The following is a 22,383-nucleotide window of genomic DNA, read 5'->3' as shown; positions in this document are numbered from 1 at the left end:
AAGTGAGGCACCATTTTTACCGGGAGACCTGGGGGAATGCTGCGTGGTGGTAAATTTGTGTGAGCCCGGTGATGCCACAACTTTCCCACACCAAAATGTGTGAAAAAAGTGATTTTTCCAGCTAAAATTGAGGTATGCAGGGGATTCTGGGTAAGGAAACGTTGGGGGATCCACGCAAGCCATACCTCCCTGGAAGCCGCCGGGTGTCTAGTTTTCAGAAATGTGTGGGTTTGGTAGGTTTCCCTAGATGGCCGCCGAGCACCGGGCCAAAAACCCAAGTGACCCCCCTTGCAAAACCAGGTGGTTTTGCGATAGGCCATTTTGTTGTCGTCTCACTACATTTTGGGCCCTTGCCTGTCACTGGTACTTGGGCCTCCCACACAAGTGAGGCACCATTTTTACCACTAGAGCTAGGGGAACACTGGGTGGTGGGAAATTTGTGTGAGCCCGGTGATGCCACAACTTTCCAACACAAAAATATGTGAAAAAAGTGTTTTTTTCAGCTAAAATTGAGGTTTGCAGGGGATTCTGGGTAAGGAAACGTTGGGGGATCCACCCAAACCATACCTCCCTGGAAGCCCCCGGGTGTCTAGTTTTCAGAAATGTGTGGGTGTGGTAGGTTTCCCTATGTGATGGCTGCGCTAGGGCCCTAAATCCACAGGTAGGCATATTGCTAAAAACAACTCTGTGCCTAGTTGACTTTCTGCCTCCCGGGGGGGGCATCGGGGGGAGGGGAATGCCCTGATATGCCCCCAAGGGGGGCAGAAACACTGTGGCTATGTTTTGGGGGGTGGGGGCATTGGTATGCCAATTCTGGGCAGCCCCCACCCCCACACATAAAAAAAGCCAGTGTAATTGTTGGCGTCCAGTGGGCTTTTGCCCCAAAAGGGGGGCAGATTGAGGGCTACTGCCCCTATCTGCCCCCCCGGGGGGGCAGAAAGTCCACTAGATGCCAGGGATTTTTTTGGGCAAATTTTAATTAGGGTGGGGGCTGTTCAAAACGGACATGTCAATGCCCCCACCCTAATTAAAATTTGCCTAAAAAAATCCCTGGCGTCTAGTGGGCTTTTTGCCCCCCGGAGGGGCAGATTGGGGACTACTGCCCCATCTGTCTCCCAGGGGGGCAGGAAGGCTGTATTTTTTGCGGGGAGGGGGTGGGGGCATGGGCATGGCCGTTTTGGGCAACCCCCACCCTAATTAAAATTTTCCCCAAAAAACTCCCTGGCGTCTAGTGGGCTTTTTGCCCCCCCCCCCGGTGGGGCAGATTGGGGGCTAATGCCCCCATCTGCCCCTCAATGATACCTCTCCCGTCTTTTCAATGATACCTCTCCCGTCTTTCTACGTGCCCGGGGGGCTGAGATAGCCCCCTGAGCACATACAAAGTGAAACTGAAATCAGCCAGTTTCGTTTTCTGTGCAATGAAGACAGCGCGACCTGCGCGCTGATCTTCATTGCACAGAAACCAGGGAGGGGGTCTCGGGAGCTGGCCCCAAGGTCAAAGGCATGAAATAGAAATCCCTCTGCTGTCTGCAGCAGAGGGATTTCGTGCCCCTGGCCTCATGTCGGAATGGTTCCGTCATAAGCACAGGGGCACCGATGCTCATGACGGAACCATTCCGTCATGAGCATCGAAATGGTTAATATACACGCACACCAAGCCATTCAAAGGGGATTCGACAAAAATTCGACCAAACTATGCAAGAAACCCCCCTCATGGTTAATAAAATACACATCCACCACCGGATGTGTAATACTTTTTATTTTACTCTCTGGAAAGGAGATGAATCTCACTTGAGAGTCACAGCGTGCTCCGGGCTGAGCCCAATGCTGTGTTACACCCACCAGTGCCTGCCGAGTGCCTCACACCTCTGTGTTGTATTCCACCAGCTAGTGCGTATGCTATGACACTCTCTATCCCATGTGCACTGTAACACCACCCCGTGAATATGTCATGCCACACTTGCCTTCGCACGGGTTATATTGCCCCATCTAACGTGCCTTCCTCGATGCCTATGTTATAACGCACAGCGCTATGCCATACATATTACAATCTGGGATCCATATCTTTGTCATAGTGCATATGCAACGTTACACTCCCCAGCACATATTTTATATTACAACTTTAGAGACTAGTTAGGTTATACAACACTGCCCTGTGCATATTACACTCCAAGGCGCATATTACATAGCGCACGCTAGTGCCTGTGCTATCTCGTGCTCTCCAATGAATCTGTCATTGCGCACAGTGTATTGCATATTATATTTCAAGCCCCGGTTCATCTTATATCACACTTTTTGGTGCTTAGTTTATACCATATACTATATCTAGTTTTCATTTTAAATCGTGCTCTCAGAACTATGTTCTATATAACTGCGTCCACCTACCCTTTTCACGGGCATTACATTTTGCGATGGGGGGTGGAGGGTCAGGGGCTGTTTCTGCCAAGTGAGCCCGGAGTCACAGTCACAAACGTCCTCTTCTTCCTGAATAAAAGTGAGATTATGCTGCATACTTGTTAATATTTTAAGTAGTTCGCACAGACACACATTTTAAGAACAATAAAGTTCCTAATACCCACCTTCTCTGAACAGTTAGCTTGCTGCCCCATCCACCTCCTCCCTATCCTCTGTTGTCTGAATCCATGGACTAGCCTCCTCCCTCCTGCCATGCATGGTCTGATGTGCTGCCACTGCCCTCCATTTAGCATGATGTACCAGTCCACTCCACCTGCCCTTCATTGCCCAATTCTATGGCCCATCATTGACCTCCTGCTTAGCCTCTGTGCTTAGCTTGCTGCCCCTATTCTCCTTCCCCCTGCCCTCCGATGTCTTTGTGCATGCCCCTGCTCCATCCTTTTTGCCCACCATGTACCATGGACCAGCCACTCCTATCTACTCTAAGTGTTCTGTTGAGCTGCCACTGCCCTCCCACCTGCCTAGCATTGTCAGATAACTGTAACTTGTCCCAGCCACCTCCACCCTGCCTGTCCACATGCCATGCCCCTATCCCCTTCCTCCTGTCCTCCAAGGTCCATTTTACTGCCACACCCTTCTGCCCTCCCTGGTCTGTTGTGCTGCAACTGCTCCTCCTGCCTGCCCCGCGCGGTCTGTTGAGAAGCCCCTTCCCCTGAACTCTCTTGTCTGTGCCAGGTCCTGACCCTCCCTTCTATCCTCCATGGTCCTTTGTGCATGCCCCTGCACCCTCCTTCTTGCCCATCATAGCCATTGTGCTGCCACTAACCCTCCCGCTTGCCATGCATGGTCTTCTGTGCTGCCATGGCCCCTCCCACCTTCCCCGTGTGGTCAGCTAGCTGCCCCTGACCCCCTCCCACCTCCCCTCCATGGTCTGTGTGTATGCCATCATAGTCTAATTGTTGCTCTCCATGGTGTGTCTTGTTTCTAGTGCCCATCCTGCCTGACCTCCATGGTCATCTTGCTGCTCCTGCCCTGCCCCCTTGCCTCCAGCCCTCTGTTTCCATGTGCAGACCCCTATTCCCTCCCTCCTGGCTTGTCTGTTCCATTGTAATGTGCCTGATCCGTCCCTCCGCCATTTATGGTCTGTTATGCTGCAGCTTTCTCTCCTGTCTGTCCATTATGGTCAGCTAGCTACCATTGCCTCTTTGCCCTCTGTTCTCTGTTGTCCATGTGCAGGGTCCTGTCACCTCCCTATTGCTTTCTTTGTAATGGTGTGCTGCACTCCCGTCCCGCATGCGCTGTGTGGTGTATTGTGCTGCTGCAAACCCTGATGCCTGCCCTGTAGGGTAAGTTTGGTGCACCTCTCCATGTCCCTCCTGTCCTCTGTTATCCGAGTCCATGTCCCTACCCCAACTCCTCCTCCCTACCATGATCCAATGTACCATACTTGCGAACATTTTGAACTTGGTAAGAGGGAGATTTTGAAAAAAACTGGGGTATTGATTTTCCCCTTCGAGTTACATTGAAAAAGAGGAGATTGTAGACAGGAGACAGATCAAATAAAGCCCATTTGAGCTTAAAAACATTGGACGTTTCCTGGCTGAAACGGGTCTGTTGGCATGTATGGTTGTACTACCACTGCCTCTTCCTTCTGCCCACAATGGTCTATTATATTGCCACAGCCTCTCTTGCCAGGCCTGTATTGTTGGTTTGTTGCCCCTGCCTCCCTTTCCACTGCCCTCCATAGTCTGTTGTGCTGCCACTGCCCTTCCTGCCTGCCCAGTGTGGTAAAATTGTTGCCTCTGCACTCTCCTACCTGCCTTCAATTTTCAGAGTCCGTGCCCCTGGCCTCTGCCTCTCAACAGTATCCCAATGAACAACTAGATTGCTAACATTCTATATTTATTACAAAAGTGTGGAAAGCCTGACGTCATCTTGATGTAATCAAAACTGTAATACCTAGAGTATTTCCTTTAGAAATTACATATATGAGAGTGTCTTATTTGCATCAAAATGATGGTTAGTGCTCTAAAAAACTAAAATGAGGACATATTTTCTGAGTTTTCAAATAGCGACAAAGAACATTTAAATTATTTGTAATCTTAGTTTTTTTATCCAGTTGACCACTTGATTAAATGTTGCATCCAAGGGGAGAGGGTGTGGTGTTACTTCCAGAGCTGCAGACTTTGCAACTGGGGAACCAGGCTGGAGTTTCTGTTTCAGCTCAACATCCTGTGATTCTGGTCAAATCACTTAATCTCCCCATGTCTACAACCAAAATGAATTTGATCTTGTGTGATGTAACCAATGTTCATGTAAAGCACTCCAATACCTGACAAGTCTGCACTATATAAAACTGCAAATACACAAAAAATAAGTGTTTTGAACACTTCTGTCATTGGGCTACATCTGGGTGATATTTGTGCTGCATTTGAGCTCTTTTGTCTCTGGTGGCCATCTTGGGAGATTTATTTGTTATGAAGTTTCCTAATTTCCTCATTTACTGCAGTCTCCTCAGTAGGAAATGCTTTCAGTTCTTTACTTTGATTCCATCAAGAAGGTATTCAGATATGTCACACATTTGCCATAAATTCTGAATGTTAGCACTCTAGTTGCTCATTAGGTCACTGTAGTAAAGCTACTGCTCACCACGGAAGTCTGCTGCTGGTATTAAAAGTGCATGTTTCAGTCTGCATATCAGAATTATTTAATGAAATAGAAGAGGATTTGAGAAGTCACTCAAAATGTGCCCTCATTTTTCTTTCTTCAGCTCTAATCATAATTTCTATGGCAAAATGAACCCCCTCATTGTGTTCCTTTTTAAATTAAATGTTTTAAGTGTTACCAGTTTCTTCCAATCAAGATGGCTTCAGGTGTGCCATACTTTTGTCATAAGTAAGACAGTAAGCGCTCTAGTTGTTCTTAAGAACACTCTGGGACATTCTGTCATTGGGCTATACTTGGGCTACATCTGGGTGATATTTGGGCTACATTTGGGCTCTTTTGTCTCTGGTGGCCATCTTGGGAGATTTATTTGTTATGAAGTTTCCTAATTTCCTCATTTACTGCAGTCTCCTCAGTAGGAAATACTTTCAGTTTTTTTACTTTGATTCCATCAAGAAGGCATTCAGATGTGTCACACATTTTCCATAAATTCTGAATGTTAGCACTCTAGTTGCTCATTAGATCACTGTAGTAAAGCTACTGCTCACCAGGCAAGTCTGCTGCTGGTATTCAAAGTGCATGTTTCAGTCTGCATGTCAGAATGTTTTTATGAAATAGAAGAGGATTTGAGAAGTCACTCAAAATGTGCCCTCATTTTTCTTTCTTCAGCACTAATCATAATTTATATGGCAAAATGAACCCCCTCATTGTGTTCCTTTTTAAATTAAATGTTTTAAGTGTTACCAGTTTCTTCCAATCAAGATGGCTTCAGGTGTGCCATACTTTTGTCATAAGTAAGACAGTAAGCGCTCTAGTTGTTCTTAAGAACACTCTGGGACATTCTGTCATTGGGCTATACTTGGGCTACATCTGGGTGATATTTGGGCTACATTTGGGCTCTTTTGTCTCTGGTGGCCATCTTGGGAGATTTATTTGTTATGAAGTTTCCTAATTTCCTCATTTACTGCAGTCTCCTCAGTAGGAAATACTTTCAGTTTTTTACTTTGATTCCATCAAGAAGGCATTCAGATGTGTCAAACATTTTCCATAAATTCTGAATGTTAGCACTCTAGTTGCTCATTAGATCACTGTAGTAAAGCTACTGCTCACCAGGCAAGTCTGCTGCTGGTATTCAAAGTGCATGTTTCAGTCTGCATGTCAGAATGTTTTTATGAAATAAAAGAGGATTTCAGAAGTCAAAATGTGCCCTAGTTTTTCTTTCTGCAGCACTAATCATAATTTATATGGCAAAATGAACCCCCTCATTTTGTTCCTTTGTAAATTAAATGTTTTAAGTGTTACCACTTTATTCCAATCAAGATGGCTTCAGGTGTGCCATACTTTTGTCATAAGTAAGACTGTTAGCGCTCTAGTTGTTCTTTAGAGCACTCTGGGAAGCTGCAGTAGAACACAAAGGAATCAACTGACAGTCTCTGCCCTTGTTGGATGTACATGTTTTACTGAGAATGTCAGACTTCATTCTTACATGACTGAGAAAGATAATGTGAATTTACAGAAAATATGCTCTCAGTTTAGCTTATAGATCACCTTCCAAACCTCTGTTGGAAAAGTATGAGAAAATAGTTTTCTCTCAAACATGGTTCGTAATATCACAGCAGAAGGCTTTTTCACGTGGTAAAATCACCTTAGAACACACCACAATTCCTAAAATGAGTATGGTACCATCAACAAATGATTTATAATGTAACTAAAGTCTTAAAACCTTCTATTAACTGCAATGCTTTTTTAATGAGGTGCTATCATGTATATTGGTCCCAAGATGGCTGCCAACACTTCTTGGATGAAGTACTGACAGCCAATCAGATCTCACGATGAGATGTGTGGTTAGGCTCCGCCCAGATATGTATGTGATTTTACTTTTGATTTTCTCAGGAACTACTGAACAGATTGACACCATATATGCAAAAGGCACATGCCTGATCTGAGGACTACCTCTTTGCCAAATTTCAAGTAATTCTGTTCAGCCGTTCGGGCTGTACCTTGGACTAAAGGTCCCTATGGAAAATTGCATGGGGAAAACATGTTTTGGGACCCCCCTTTTTTCTCAGCCCCCGCTTGACGAATTCCCCCGAGACTTTCAGGGTAGGAGCGGAGCAACAGGAAGTCCCATGAGTGTATGGGAAGAGAGCTTGGAAGCTCGTTGTTTCCCGCAGTTGTTTCCAACAGGAAAAGGTGGACGATATGATGAACGTCCTGTGCAGATTCCTGCATCTGAATATCGGACAACAAGATTATATGCAGAAGATCCAAGATTTCGACAATGTATCCCTTATATGTTTCATCTTCTGTTTGAAAGTGACTTGTCTGGACTTTCATATGCAGTAAATCACATTTCAAAAACTGGAATGCATCTTCAAAATGTAACTGCAAAGGATTTTATGGAAAAAGTGCATCAGAGAGATGATCATTTAGAATCTCAGTTGATTAATCTGATGGCATGTCAGCGTGGGACTAATGAATATTGGTACCGTCGACATGAAGAACTGAAATGTATGCTACGGAACTCCTACATGGTTTGTTACACTAAGCTGTGCTGAGTATGCTTGGGATGATTTACTTGAATTTCTTCGAGAGGCAAATTCCAATATAAAAAATATTGAATACAAGACACCTGGAGAATTGTGCTCTTTGGATCCTGTCAATGTATGCAGATATTTCAATCATAGATTTGAAGCTATGATGTCTTTCATCTGCAATAAAAAGAATCCTCCTCTTGGAGAAGTTGTGGATTTCTTTTGGAGAAAGGAGTATCAAGCAAGAGGTGCTCCTCACATACATATGTTGTTATGGATCAAGGACGCCCCAAATTTGGAACAGATTCAGATGAAACTGTTTTGTCTTTCATTGAAGATTATGCTACATGTGCTCTTCCCAATAGCAGAGACGATAATAACTTAAAACAACAAGTCTTACGATTTCAAAGCCACAGGTGTGGAAAATACTGTTGACGAAAGTACAAGTCAAAGGATAAGTTCTATACCAAATGTCGTTTTGGATTTCCACGTCCTGTATCATCCAAAGGAAGAGTGAACAGTTTTATGTCAGCTATGCGAAATACTATCACAAGAAAGTCTCCAAAAAACACCTACAACTTAAGAAGAAGCGAAGAATCGAAATACATAAATGACTACAATCCAGTTATTTTATCCATGTGGAACGCTAACATGGATATTCAGTATGTTGCGGACAATTCCATTGCTGTTGCTCGATATGTAACATCTTACATTACTAAATCAGAAAAGACTGAATGAAAGAAATGTGGGAAGAGATTTCTCACGAGAAGACTCTAAGTAAGAAATTATACAGTTTCAAGTTTGAAGATGTTATCGCATCGTGAAATTGGAGCATATGAATGTTCAGATCGGTTATCATTTGCAAGTCTATATTCCAAAAGTAGAAGAATCATTTGGGTGAGTCTAGGTCTTTCAGGAATGCGAAATCGGGTCCTGAAATCTGTTCAAGAAATTGAATATTTAGCAGAAAATGAACCAGAAAGTACAGATATTTTGAAAATTCCACTTTTAAACGGAATACTACAGAGAGCATCAACGATGGAAAATATGCAGTGATTGGTTCCGAAGGATGTCTGGTGAAACAAAGGAAAGAAAATGTAATTAATCACAGGAAACTGAGTTGCGACACTGCTGACAAAAGGGAATTTTACTATTTAGCCCTTTTGCAAATGTTCAAACCATGGCGTTCAGAACTGGAATTACTTGGAGATTTTCCTAGCTATAAAGATTCATTTAATGCTTTTAAAGATAGCATACAATGCAGTGCTTTCGTAAATTATGTCAAAATGTTGAATGATGAAATTGATCAAGAAGCTACAATTGCAGCTGAGATTGCTAGAGACAGTTCTCAAGACAGTCAAAGTTCTGCTGCACTGAGTCAAGATCCACTAGGACAACCAATTGTTGAAAATGAATGAGGTGGAAACAGCAATGTATAAAGCTCAAGAAGATGCAATACAGATAGGAAACTTGGGAGAACAACTAAATGTTGAACAGAAACAAATATATCAGCAAGTGAAAGAGCAGATTGACCATGGATTACTTCATGAAAAGAGAGGGTGCTCATGTACATCATTTCAACCTATCCGAATGTATGTGAGTGGTCAAGCTGGAACATGAAAAAGTTTCTTAACCCTTTCGATGCGCATGATGGAGCGGTTCCGTCATGCGCGTCGGTTGCTCTGTGCGCATGATGGAACCACTCCGTCATGGCCCCGCCCGCGCACCGAACCTTCAGCACAGCGCGGAAATCCACACCGCGCTGAAGGGGTTAATAAAAGTAATTACAAGTTATGTGCAGAAAACAACTTATTCGCATTTGTCTTGTGTTGACACTGCTCCAACTGGGTTGGCAGCACATACCATTAAAGGAATTACTTTACATCGTTTACTAATGCTGCCAGTAGAGCATGAGAACAAATTGGAATACCACAAGCTATCTGGAGAAGCTTGTTGTGAAGTTTCAAGAGTCCTGAAGAAAATGAAACTTCTCATTATTGATGAGGTGAGCATGGTCTCAAACTTGATGCTTGCCTTTGTGCATTTAAGAATGCAGCAAATTCTTAAAACAGAGTATGACGTGTTATTTGGAGGAAAACACGTCATAGTTTTTGGAGATCTTCTGCAACTGACTCCGGTAAAAGGACAACCGGTATTTAAAACACTAGCCCATGAAGATAGCAGAAAGTCTCTTGGCAGTGTTGGTAATGTGAACATTTGGACTCATTTTGAATACAAAGAACTGACAACAAAAATGCGACAGGCAAATGATGCTGAATATGGAAGTATTCTTCCAGATATAAGAATTGGAATTCTTTCAAAACAAGGCAAACAAGCTTTGGAGAGTCGATTACTTTGCAATGTCTTTCCAAATGAAAATAAAGTTCCTGCAAAAGTGTACGTGGAAATTGCTAAAAATAAATCAGTGATTTGCTTAATGCCAACACTGCGTGAGTGTTCCATATTCAACGAAGAACTATTGAAACTGGAAAATGAAGAAATTGTAAAAAAGGAAGCCATCGATAAAATACAGGGTAATTTTAAGGCGTAATTTGGATGTAGAGAAAGGTTTAGTTAATGGTGCAATGGGTAAAGTGGTGGATTTTGTGAATTATCAGAAAAATGAAGGAATTGAATTTTTAAAAATTAAATTTGATCAGATTGAACAAGTTAAAGAAATTGGTCGTTGTTCAGTTCGTTTTTTGCTTGTTGAAGATTTACATGTCCGGAGGAAACAATTTCCATTTTCTCTGGCATATGCAGTGACTATTCATAAATCTCAAGGATTAAGTGTAGACAGTGCATTGGTGAACATTGGATCTACCGTGTTTAAAGAGGGTATGGCATATGTTGCTTTGTCGCGAGTCAGAACATTATCTGGTTTGTTTTTGATTGATTTTGATGTGACGAAGGTTACTGCAGATGCAAACTGTGTAAAAGAGTATAATAGGTTAAGAAGGGTGTATGCTCCCAAATTAGGTAAATATCCTGTATTTGAAAAGCGTGTGGTTGGTCGAAAAAGAAGATTTGAGAATATCTGTACTGAATATGTCAAGAAGGGAAAAGAACAAGATAATGTTGTGATTGCAGGTAAAAAGAAATTGGACACTGTTGAAGAGATTGTTGGTTATCAGTTTGAAAATAGTTCAGGTGTCAACTGCTATGCTAATGTAGTGGGGAATGTTGTTTTTTATCTGGAAGGTTTGCGAGAACAAATTATGCAGAATCGGCAAAAAAGATTTTGTTCTCTGTTGCATTCTGTTTATGAAAAATTGACAACAGATACAAGTAAAATACAATCTGTTTCAGATGTTCGTAATCTTTTGGATGTATGTTCTGGTTCTACACAATTTACGCAAAATATCCAACAAGATGCTCAGGAATTTTTAATGTATATGCTTACCATTGTTGAAAATGAAGGTGTAGAAATAGAAAATATTTTTGGCCTTTCTTACAAATGGGAACATGATTGTGAAAATTGCATGTATACATGTAGCACCAATGTAGACACTGAGAGATTTCTGTATTTAACATTACCAGACTGTAAATCAGTGTCTTTCAATAAATTAGTTAAAGGTGCAAATCGGAACATGGAGTGTAGCCAATGTAAATCAGAAATGTTATCCACATTATTCTTAACAAAATATGGAAAATACATAATTTTAATGATGCAACGTTGTACAGCTGACGAAAGAAAATTGGATACTTTAATAAAGCAATTTGTAGCAGCACAACTATCAATATCAGGAAGGACTTTTGTAGCTATTGCTATAATATTCCATGATGGTCCTTCCACCACATCTGGACATTACACTGCCTATCTAAAATGTGACAAAGGCTGGACTCTTTGTAATGATTCTCAGTTGGTTTTTAAACAACATTTGCCTAGGGAATTACAAAATTCCTACCTAATATTTTAAAGTCAAAGTTTTAGGAAGATAAATAATTCTCTGAGGAATTTATTATTATAATTTAATAGGACTACCATTGGACAATTTACATAAAGAAGGAGTGAAAAAATACCATTTGGCCTCAAGGAAAGGTATATTTTTGAATTATGGACTTTTTGGTGGTCATTGATTCGGTGAATATTTTAAAGCGGCAACATTTACAGTTTTTATAAGTTAAAGTTAGAAAATTTTGTAAGCCGTAAGCATTTCATATATGTGTGATTTGTATTTTCTGGTACTTTACTGAGAATAGCATGTTGTTTTTTTTTTAACAATCTTTCTGATTGTTTTATTTTTGCCCGCTGTTAAGTGATGAGTACGATTGAAATCACTATTTCTAGTGAAATTCAATATACCCTGAGAACAGCAAAAAAGGCAAACAAATTACTTTGTGGATATTATGCTGTGTTGTAAAAAATGTATTATTACAGGTTATAATTTTTTTTTTCTTTTCTTTCACAGATCCAAATTTTAAAATAAGCAATTTAGATCAATTTAGATTGCACGATAATCTGGAAAAACTGTATACCATTTTTTATTCCTATTACTGTGAAGGTAAGTTTAACTAACTCTCAATATGCAGACTGAGGAGGTCTGCAAGAAGCTACAAAGTTGAAAAACGTTTCTAAAAACACTTTGTTTATACCTATGTAGTTTTAAAATCTGACCATAATCAGATATCATGTGACCTGCAAAAAAAGAGATTTGATGGGTTCATAATATTTCCCATTGTACCGATTGAAGGACCGCAATCATTTGAATCATTCTTCTTTGAACATATTTGCAGACAAAACTCTGTGCTTACCTTCTATCATTTGCAAGCAATTTTAAAAACAGAAATATGTCACTTTTTGTAACATAGTTATTGCGCAAGACAGTCTTTCATATTTACAAAGAGAGGAAAAGGCACTCTGTGCACTTTTTCTACTCCATGTAAATACAACGTCATCATACACACCACTTTGCGTTGAAAGGGTGTTCTATAAGTGTTGTTGTGCATGATTGCACTGAATACTCATAGAACAAGACACATCTCTAGATTTATCATAAATCATAAATCTCAATATGTGTGTGAATGCTGCACCATTCTATAATTGGTATAGGAAAGCACAACAAGGGGGCGTTATAGTTAGCTGGCCATTTTGAGGGAAATGTCCAGCTAACTATAACGCCCCTGAAACCTATGTTTTTTTAGTGAATTTCTAAGGTTTATTAAATGCCAATTCCAAACTATAACGCCCCTGAAACCTTTGTTTTTTTCAGTGAAGTTCAAAGGTTTTTTAAATGCCAATTCCTAACTATAACGTGCATGAAACCTATGGTTTTTTCAGTGAATTTCTATGGTTTTTTAAATGCTAATTCCTAACTATAACGCCCCTGAAACCTATGGTTTTTTCAGTGAATTTCAAAGGTTTTTTAAATGCTAATTCCTAACTATATCAGGCCTGAAACCTATGGTTTTTTCAGTGAATTTCAAAGGTTTTGTAAATGACAATTTTGAATGTATTAATTGTTATACTGATTTTTTGGATACTGATTTACTACATTTTTTAAACTATTTTTAGATATATTTTTTTAAATTAAATTATAATTACATTATACATTACAATACAAAATATACGTTCTCAGAATGAATTACTTTAGTTTAAATACTTGGCAAATAGGCAACAGACTTTTAAGTACAGTAGTTAAAGTTGTTGCAATGGGCAACACAATTTCAAACACAGAGCAACATTGAGCTCAATGTGAATTTCTAGTTAAATGCAATTAGTTACTTTATGGATTACTTTTCTAACCACAGGAATGGATCCTAGATTCAGTCCTTGGACATTTCCTGTAAACAGTTTAATAAAAGCGCTTTAGTTACAGTAGTGATTTTTAAGGAATATTATCATATTTTAAAAGTTGATACTTAGAAATGTTTTCACATAGAATCACCAATGTTATCCTATGGCAGAAAATTCACTTAGCAGGTAAGTAGTGTTATCGTTACTTTTTCTTTCTCAGTGGTGGATCCTGGATCCAGCACTGGCCAACCTCCTGTAAACAGTTGAAAGAATGTATTTAAGTCATACAGACGATTTTTTAGGAATATTTTTAGTTTGTGAAAATAGACACTTAGAAACTTTTCTGGTGAAAACCACACAATGGATTCCTATGGAAGGAAATACAAGTTACTGGTAAGTACGCTTAGAATTACTTTACAGGGTCAGTGCTGGGCTAAAAGATGCAGCCCGGTGTTCTCTCCTGATAACAGATGAGTAAATCGGAATTCGTAGTTCGGCTGATTTTAGAGGAATATTTGGACGTTTCAAAAATGGACACGTTGAAAATTTTCTGGTGAAAACCACACAATGGATTCCTATGGAAGGAAATACAAGTTACTGGTAAGTACGCTTAGAATTACTTTTCAGGGTCAGTGCTGGGCTAAAAGCTGCAGCACTGGGTTCTCTCCTGATTACAGGTGAGTAAATCGGAATTCGTAGTTCGGCTGATTTTAGAGGAATATTTGTACAATGGTGAAGGAAGGGGGAGGGACCTGAGGTGACCTGTGCAAACACGCCCTGTGGTGCGTTTTAAGTTGGGGAATTAATTCCTCTTCACTCCTGTGGTCCCCTGGGGGCCAACTACCCCACAAGGTACCTCCAGTATGCGCCAGGGAGCTGCATTGCAGAGAGGTATTCAGAGGCCACGCCCCTTTTTACAACACTCTGCAACACAGCTCCGTGGCGCTTACTGGAGGTACCTGGTGGGCTAGTTGGTCCCCAGGGACCCACAGGATTGAAGAGGAATTAATTCCCCAACTTAAAACGCGCCACAGTGCGTGTTTGCACAGATCTCACCTCAGGCCCCGCCCCCTACCTTCACCACTGTGCAAACGCGCCCCGTGGGGTGTTTTGAGTTGGTGTATTAAGTCCCCTTGAATCCTGAGGTCCCCTGGTGGCCAACTAGCCCACCAGGTACCTCCAGTATGCGCCAGGGAGCTGAGTTGCAGAGAGGTGTTCAGAGGCCACACCCCTTTTTACAACACTCTGCAACGCAGCTCCGTGGCGCTTAGTGGAGGTACCTGATGGGCTAGTTGTCCCCTAGGGGACCTCTGGATTGAGGAGGAATGAATTGCCCAACTTAAAACGCGCCACAGGGCGTGTTTGCACAGTATCACCTCAGGCCCCGCCCCCTACCTTCACCACTGTGCAAACGCACCCTGTGGAGCCCCCAGTATTGAAGGGGAATTCGTGATGAAAGGAGGGGGCGTGGCCTCCTCCGCGATCCCGTTTTTAAAAAAATATTTCTTTTTTTAAGAAGAGGGGCTGTGTAGCCCCCCTTCTTTTTCTTATTTTTTTGGCCCTGGGGACCCCATCCCCCAGGGCCTGCCCCCAATTTGTATTTTTTTTTATATAAAAAAAAATCGGGAAGGGGGCCGCGTGGCCCCCCTCCCGAGGCCATAATTTGCCCCGGGGACCCCATCCCCCGGGGCCGTTTTTTTAATTTTATTTTTTATTTTTTGGGAGAGGGGCCGCGTGGCCCCACTCCCGGGCCACTACTGGCCCCGGGGACCCCATCCCCGGGGACCCCATCCCCGGGGCCTGGCCTCCGTTGGGGCCCGTGGGGGGGTCCCCAATCCCCCCACGGCCCTGCCGGCTCCCTGCGTCCTGCAGGAGGCAGCATTGCTTTTCCACATGGGGAGCAGCTAACATGCTGCTCCCCATGTGGAAAAGCAATCGTCTTTGGTATTTGGAAGAGAGAGCAGGTTTCCTGCTCTCTCTTCCAAATACCAAAGCAGTTTGCTATGGCAAGATGGGAGCCGCGAGGCTCCCATGGGCCATCTTTGGCTCCAGGAGGGGGGCCCCCCTCCCACTGAATTTAAAGCCCCGGGGGTGGTGGTCCCCGGGGCTTGTGGGGTCCGTAACGGACCCCCAATTTTACATAATTAGTGCCCCGGGGAGGTGGCGGTCCCGGGGGCGTGTGGGGGGCTCGAGCCCTCCCCACACAGGTTTTTTATTTTAAAAAACAAGCCCTGGGGGTTGGATGAGCCCCCCCCGCAAACAATAAATTAAAGCCCCGGGGGTGGAGGTCCCCGGGGCTGGGGGGCCCCTCTGGGCCCCCCATTATCATAAAGAAATTGCCCCCGGGACTTGATCCCCCCGGGGGCTAAATCAAAACGAAGCGGGATGCGCGGACCCGCGATTTAAAAAAAATTAAATAAATAAAAATGTTGGCCTTGGGGGTCCTTGTGGGACCCCCTGAGCAGGCCTAGGGGGTCAGGGTGTTTCTACCCTGCCCCTTCTCGTGTTTTGCGCCTTTTTGTTTGTGCTTTCTTGTGCCTCGGTTCTACCGAGGCACAAGATGGCTGCCAACACTTCCTGATTCAGAGTGTTGGCAGCCAATTAGCATTCAGCGCGCGATCAGGAGGGTGAGCGCTTGGTTCGGGGAGGGTGCGCTTATGGTGCGGGTAGGGTCCACGGATCCTCCCCGGTCTTAGATATTTATGTACATTTAACTCTAATTTTCTCAGGAACTACTGAACGGATTTACACCATTTAAGCAAAAGGCACGAGTCTGAACTGAGGACTACCTCTCTGCCAAATTTGGTGTAATTCCGTTCAGCAGTTTAGTCTGTAGCTGCGACAACAGATGCTATGGGAAATTGTATGGGGAAAATGCGTTTTGGGACCCCCCTTTTTTCTCGGCCCCCGCTTGACGAATCACCACAAGACTTTCAGGGTAGGAGCGGAGCCGAGCTGGCCAAAGGTTTGGGAATATTTGCGAAGATTCATCAATCGGCGCCAACGTTATTCCAAATAGAATGTTGATGATTTCGTATGGAAAATAGGTCCTAACTATAACTATCTACTGGCGACCGCCAGTAGATAATATATATGTGTTTATATATATATATATATTTATATATATATATACATATACATACAGATATATATTCGAATTCCAAACAGCTCCTCCTGGGAAATTCTGAACAAGGGACTCGGTCCCGAAACGCGTTGAGTTGCCGTTCTCTGCATAAAATAAACTGCTGCTTGAAAGCTTCATGTTGTCCACGGTTGCTGTTATTCTGAGAAGAAACAGCGTTTGTTTGATGTTCTGTGGCTCACCACCTTACCGCCGCAGAAAGAGGAAGGGGAAAGGTGTGTTCAGTGCACTGCACTGAATTTTTGTTCTGGATATATATATATATATATATATATATATATATATATATATATATATATATATATATATATATATATATATATATATATATACCAATCAGATCTCAGGATGAGATGTGTGGTTAGGCTCCGCCCACATATAGATATGAATTTACTTTTGATTTTCTCAGGAACTACTGAACAGATTGACACCAGACCTGCAAAAGGCACTTCCCTGAGCTGAGGACTACCTCTCTGCCAAATTTCAAGTAATTCTGTTCAGCCGTTCGGGCTGTACCTTGGACTAAAGGTCCCTATGGAAAACTGCATGGGGAAAACGCGTTTTGGGACCCCCCTTTCTTCTCAGCCCCCGCTTGACGAATCCCCCCGAGACTTTCAGGGTAGGAGCGGAGCGCCCCACCTATTTTGAAAATTTCGCGAGGACTCGTCAACCGGCGCCAAAGTTATTCCAAATAGAATGTTGCGGATTTCCTATGGAAACACGGTCCTAACTATAACTATCTACTGGCGACCGCCAGTAGATAATATATATATATATATATATATATATATACATATATATATTCGAATTCCAAACAGCTCCTCCTGGGAAATTCGCCCGTTGTTTGGTGACGCGTTGTGCCGGTAGAGCCACAGCCGGCATAAATTTTGTTCAATATCTTCAAATAAGGCCCGCTCTCAGAAGCAGTTTAGCCAGCCGTTTATTTCTCAATATTACGCATTTCGAAAGTTTACACTCTTTTGATCACGTATTGAGTGAAAGTGATACTGTGCTTTACGTACACACCAATGGTACTAAACATAGATGAGGGACTTACATTTCCAAGTCACTCCTGAAGACACCTTCTTGTGTCGGCCATTTTAGAACAGATTTATATACAATACATCAATGTTAATTACACATTATGTGAAGTTGTATGGCAACATGGAAAATTTAAATACATTCTCCGCGAAAGACATAAATAAAAAATAAAAAAGAAACAATGCTGTTCTTTCTTTAAATCTTTTGAATTATTGTTCTAAATTCTAGGACTACCTCTCTAGTGGCTCACCATACTTGCACCAAGTGGCTTAGTTCGACTCTCGTGGAGATCAGTCACAGATACTCAGAATGTGTCTCTGACAATGCATGCGCCATAGTGGCCAATGATACCTATCCACAGGAAGGGCTAATCAAAAATTGTGCCAAGTGGCTTAGCCTGACTCAAAGGAGATATGCTTTGGAAGCTCTTAATATGTGTCAACCAATACATGCGCCAATAGTGGAAATATTTAACTATTCCAATACTCGTATTGACATGTTTAAATTTATTAGGAAACTTAAATTAACCAAATGGCACACATTGAAAAACAGTAGTGCCAGACAAAATACAGTGTGCAATGATACTAGTAACAAACCAAGCCTGACAGTAGGGGATCCCAATACCCTGAGAATAATGCAAGATCTAACCTCAGATACTGAAACCATTGGAGCAAGCAATGACATAAGTACTGAGGTTTTGGATATTATCACTGATAAAGCAGCTAATACCACCTTTAAACCTAAATCAATTTTTCCCCGTTCTTCCACACGACAACACAGGCACGTTCCATGATGTAGTCACAAAATCCTTATTGGAATGGAAACATCAACAAACTAAATAGAACAGTAAATCTTTTAATCTAACCATGAAACAAAAATGTATAATTTCTTGCCTGGCAAACGATAAGAACATAATAATTCGTCCAGCTGATAAAGGAGGCAATGTTGTACTACTGAGCAAAGAAATGTATCTCAAGGAAGCATACAATTGGATAATGACAATTTCTATTGTAAATGCAATACAAGAACATACAATGATAGCATTACGACTGCTTGGGGGAAATTGTCAGAGTGGCAAGAACAAGGGAGGAATATTGATTTCTTAAGAAAAGTTTACTCAAAATTGCCTATAATATACTTTCTCCCTAAGATCCATAAGAACCCGCTTGCCCCCCCAAGGAAGGCCCATAGTTTCATCTATAGGAAGTGTCTTTGAGAATATCTCGAAATATGTTGACCATTTTTTACAGGACTATGTGTCAAAATTCCCATCTCACGTCAAAGACACAAAAGACTTCCTATGTAAAATTGACAATATTGTATGGGACGAAGGTTACATGTTCTAAACATTGGATGTATGCTCTTTGTATACTATTATTGAACACAATCAAGGCATTAGGGCTTGTGTTCATTATCTGAATGAAAACCCCATAATGTATTTGGAACACACGAGAATGTTGATTGAAATGATGGAAATGTATATCGATGACCTCTTTATAGTTTGGAAGGGTAGTGAACAAGAAGTCATTGAGTTTATAAGTCAACTCAATGATAATGTATACAACATTGTCCTAACTCACAACCTGCAGTAGGAAGAAATAGAATTCCTTGATGTAAAGGTCTCGGCTCGAGAGAATACTTTAAAAACCAGACTTTTTAGGAAAGACACGGCAGGAAAAAGTCTCCTCCATGCTCTCAGCAGCCATCCAGATACTCTAAAATGGAGTATACTGTATGGTGAGCTGCTGAGAGCAAGACGGAATTGTAGTGACGAGGAAGGATACCAAGAAGAGGAAAGAATCATGGTATTAAGATTCAGGGAATGAGGATATCCTGAGTGGGTTCTTAACAGAGCTGAATCCAAAATGAGAAATATAACTAGAGAGAAAACACTACAACAGACTAGTAAAAAAAACACTATTGAGAACTCAGGCACTAGAGTGATTCTGATCTACAATAAGGATTCCAATAAAATACAAAAGATCGTTAATGAGAATTGGAATATTTTAAAAAATGATTCTATAATAGGTCCCACTATCAGCGATAGACCGAGAATCACATACTGGAAGAGTAAAAGTCTTAGAGACTTACTTGTACGTGGTGATGTTACAGATAAAGAGCACCATAGTCAACATAACCTTAACCCCTTGAGTGCCCCGCCCTTTCCACGCCCTGTGCCGGGCGTTTCATTAGCGGGCGGGGCTCATGACGAGATAGTCTCGTCATGGGCACAGCGCAACCGCGGCCCATGACGAGACCATCTCGTCATGGGCACTCAAGGGGTTAAAGGATTTTATCCCTGCAGCCATTGTAAGGCTTGTAAAAACAGCAAGATGGTACAGGAATTTAGCATACCTTCAAGGGTGAACAAAAAAACAATGACTCAGTTCATCACATGCAGCACTACATATGTCATCTATGTTTTAGAATGTCCGTGCAACAGAAGATATGTAGGAAGTACCACCTTGATGGTGAAAAAAAGAGTTCTGGAGCATCTCAGAGCAATCATCAATAAAGATCCCCACTATCCAATAGCACACCATTTTGCTGACTTTCATTTATCTAACAGTAGCCTGTTACACTACTTTGCTATAGAACAGGCACATAAAGGTCAGAGGGGAGGCAACAGAGAACTCACCCTTAGAAAACGAGAATCTAAATGGATTCTCGACCTCGAAACTAAGTATCCTGGGGGACACAATCAGGATGAGGAACTAGCAACACATCTCTTTGAAGATTAGATTAAGTATGTGCTATACCATTGCCTGTTTTTAACAATAATGTTAGGAATGAACCAGTGTTTCATGTTTGAATTTTTATAAGAAATAAGTTGTGCTAATTTTAATCCTTATTTTTCATATTCTATTCTTTTCACAGGATGAAAGGAAGGGGCCCATCGTATATTCACAGGCAATTCACGGGCCGCCTACCCTTTTCTTCGTCTCCACGTGGAATACACCCTGGGAACAGTAGATAAGAATTGATTCACTTAATATCACCTCTTCACTTTGTTATTATGTAGTTTTTACTGTTCTAATGGTACTGCTGCAGAGTATAAGACCCAGGTGTATGCCAGTTACATTTAGTGTCATAGATACTCATGTATGGTATATATTAGATTCCACTAATTAGGGTTACATTAGCCTCTATTGGCGCATGTATTGGTTGAAACATATTAAGAGCTTTCAAAGCATATCTCCTTTGTGTCAGGCTAAGACACTTGGCACAATTTTTGATCAGCCCTTCCTGTGGATAGGTATCATTGGCCACTATAGCGCATGCATTGACAGATACACATTCCGAGTATCTGTGACTGATCTCCACGAGAGTTGAACTAAGCCACTTGGTGCAAGTATGGTGAGCCACTATAGAGGTAGTCTTAGAATTTAGAACAATAATTCAAAAGATTTAAAGAAAGAACAGCATTGTTTATTTTTTATTTTTTATTTATGTCTTTCGCGGAGAATGTATTTAAATTTTCCATGTTGCCATACAACTTCACATAATGTGTAATTAACATTGATGTATTGTATATAAACCTGTTCTAAAATGGCCAACACAAGAAGGTGTCTTCAGGAGTGACTTAATCTGTGATCAAGAGAGTGTAAGCTTTCGAAACGCGTAATATTGAAAAATAAACTGCTGGCTAAACTGCTTCTGAGAGCGCGCCTTATATGAAGATATTGAACCATATATATATATATATATATATATATATATAGAAGAGGCCGAATTTGGAAACCCAGAAACCAAAGAGAAGAAGCAAGAGAAGTAAGCGAAACAACAGAAAAGATAGGGGCCCAAACAAGGAGCATGAGACAGAGAAAGAATTACTAAACATAACAATCCCTGCAGATGAATTGCAAGTAGTGAATTTATCTCAAAGACAAATGACGGACGCAGAGATTTCCCTTTTAAAACGAGGTATAAATTTTTGCCCCACACAATCAACTGACATCTCACAATTAAGAATTGATTTTTATAAATATATCAGAAAAATCAAATTGGCAAAAATCTTTCATGAAAATCTGAACACATGGAATATAAAGGAGATAGAAATGGATAAAACAGTGTCTACCCTAGCGGCAAAGGACTCCGAAAGCTACGTGACCTTATTGAACCTCAATGTGGAAAATGATGATGAGACCATCTCATTACAGGAAGCTTGTACCCAGTTAGGAGCTGGATTAAGTAAGAAGAAACAAAAATCTAAATATTATCCCCAATTGTCTCCTGGAAACAAAGTGGACCTGTTTCAGGAAGCAGTTGTACAGGATTTACACAAAATGAAGACCTCAAAATACAGAGACAATTTATCAAAATCAGAAAGAGAAGCGCTCAAATGTTTAGCGCAAGACAATCAAATTGAAATAAAAATCGCTGACAAAGGCGGCAACATAGTGATCTGGGATCGCAATGCTTATGCAATGGAAGCACACCGCCAATTAAAAGACACAGAATATTATGAGAAACTCAAGCGGAATCCCACAGCTGAAATTAAAAGGAAGTTGGATCAAAAGCTTTTATCTTGGGCCAGGAAAAAACTACTGGATGAAGCTGAAGTTAAATATCTAACTGTTCAATTTCCCATAATAGCAACCATCTATTTCCTTCCTAAACTACACAAGGACTCCAAAAAACCACCGGGGAGACCAATCTTATCAACGAAGAGAACCTTGTTGGAGCCTTTGGCCAATTATATTGATTTTTTCCTAGCTCCCTTCGTATGCAATCTAAATTCCTACATCAAGGATACAACAAATCTTTTAATCAACCTACAAAACACCCACTGGCAAGACAGTTACCATCTTATTACTATGGATGTCACAGCCCTTTACACGAACATTGAA

Source organism: Triturus cristatus, chromosome 6 (assembly GCF_964204655.1).
Source record: "Triturus cristatus chromosome 6, aTriCri1.1, whole genome shotgun sequence".
Taxonomy (NCBI): Eukaryota; Metazoa; Chordata; class Amphibia; order Caudata; family Salamandridae; genus Triturus; species Triturus cristatus.
Note: the sequence above shows the minus strand (reverse complement) of the source record.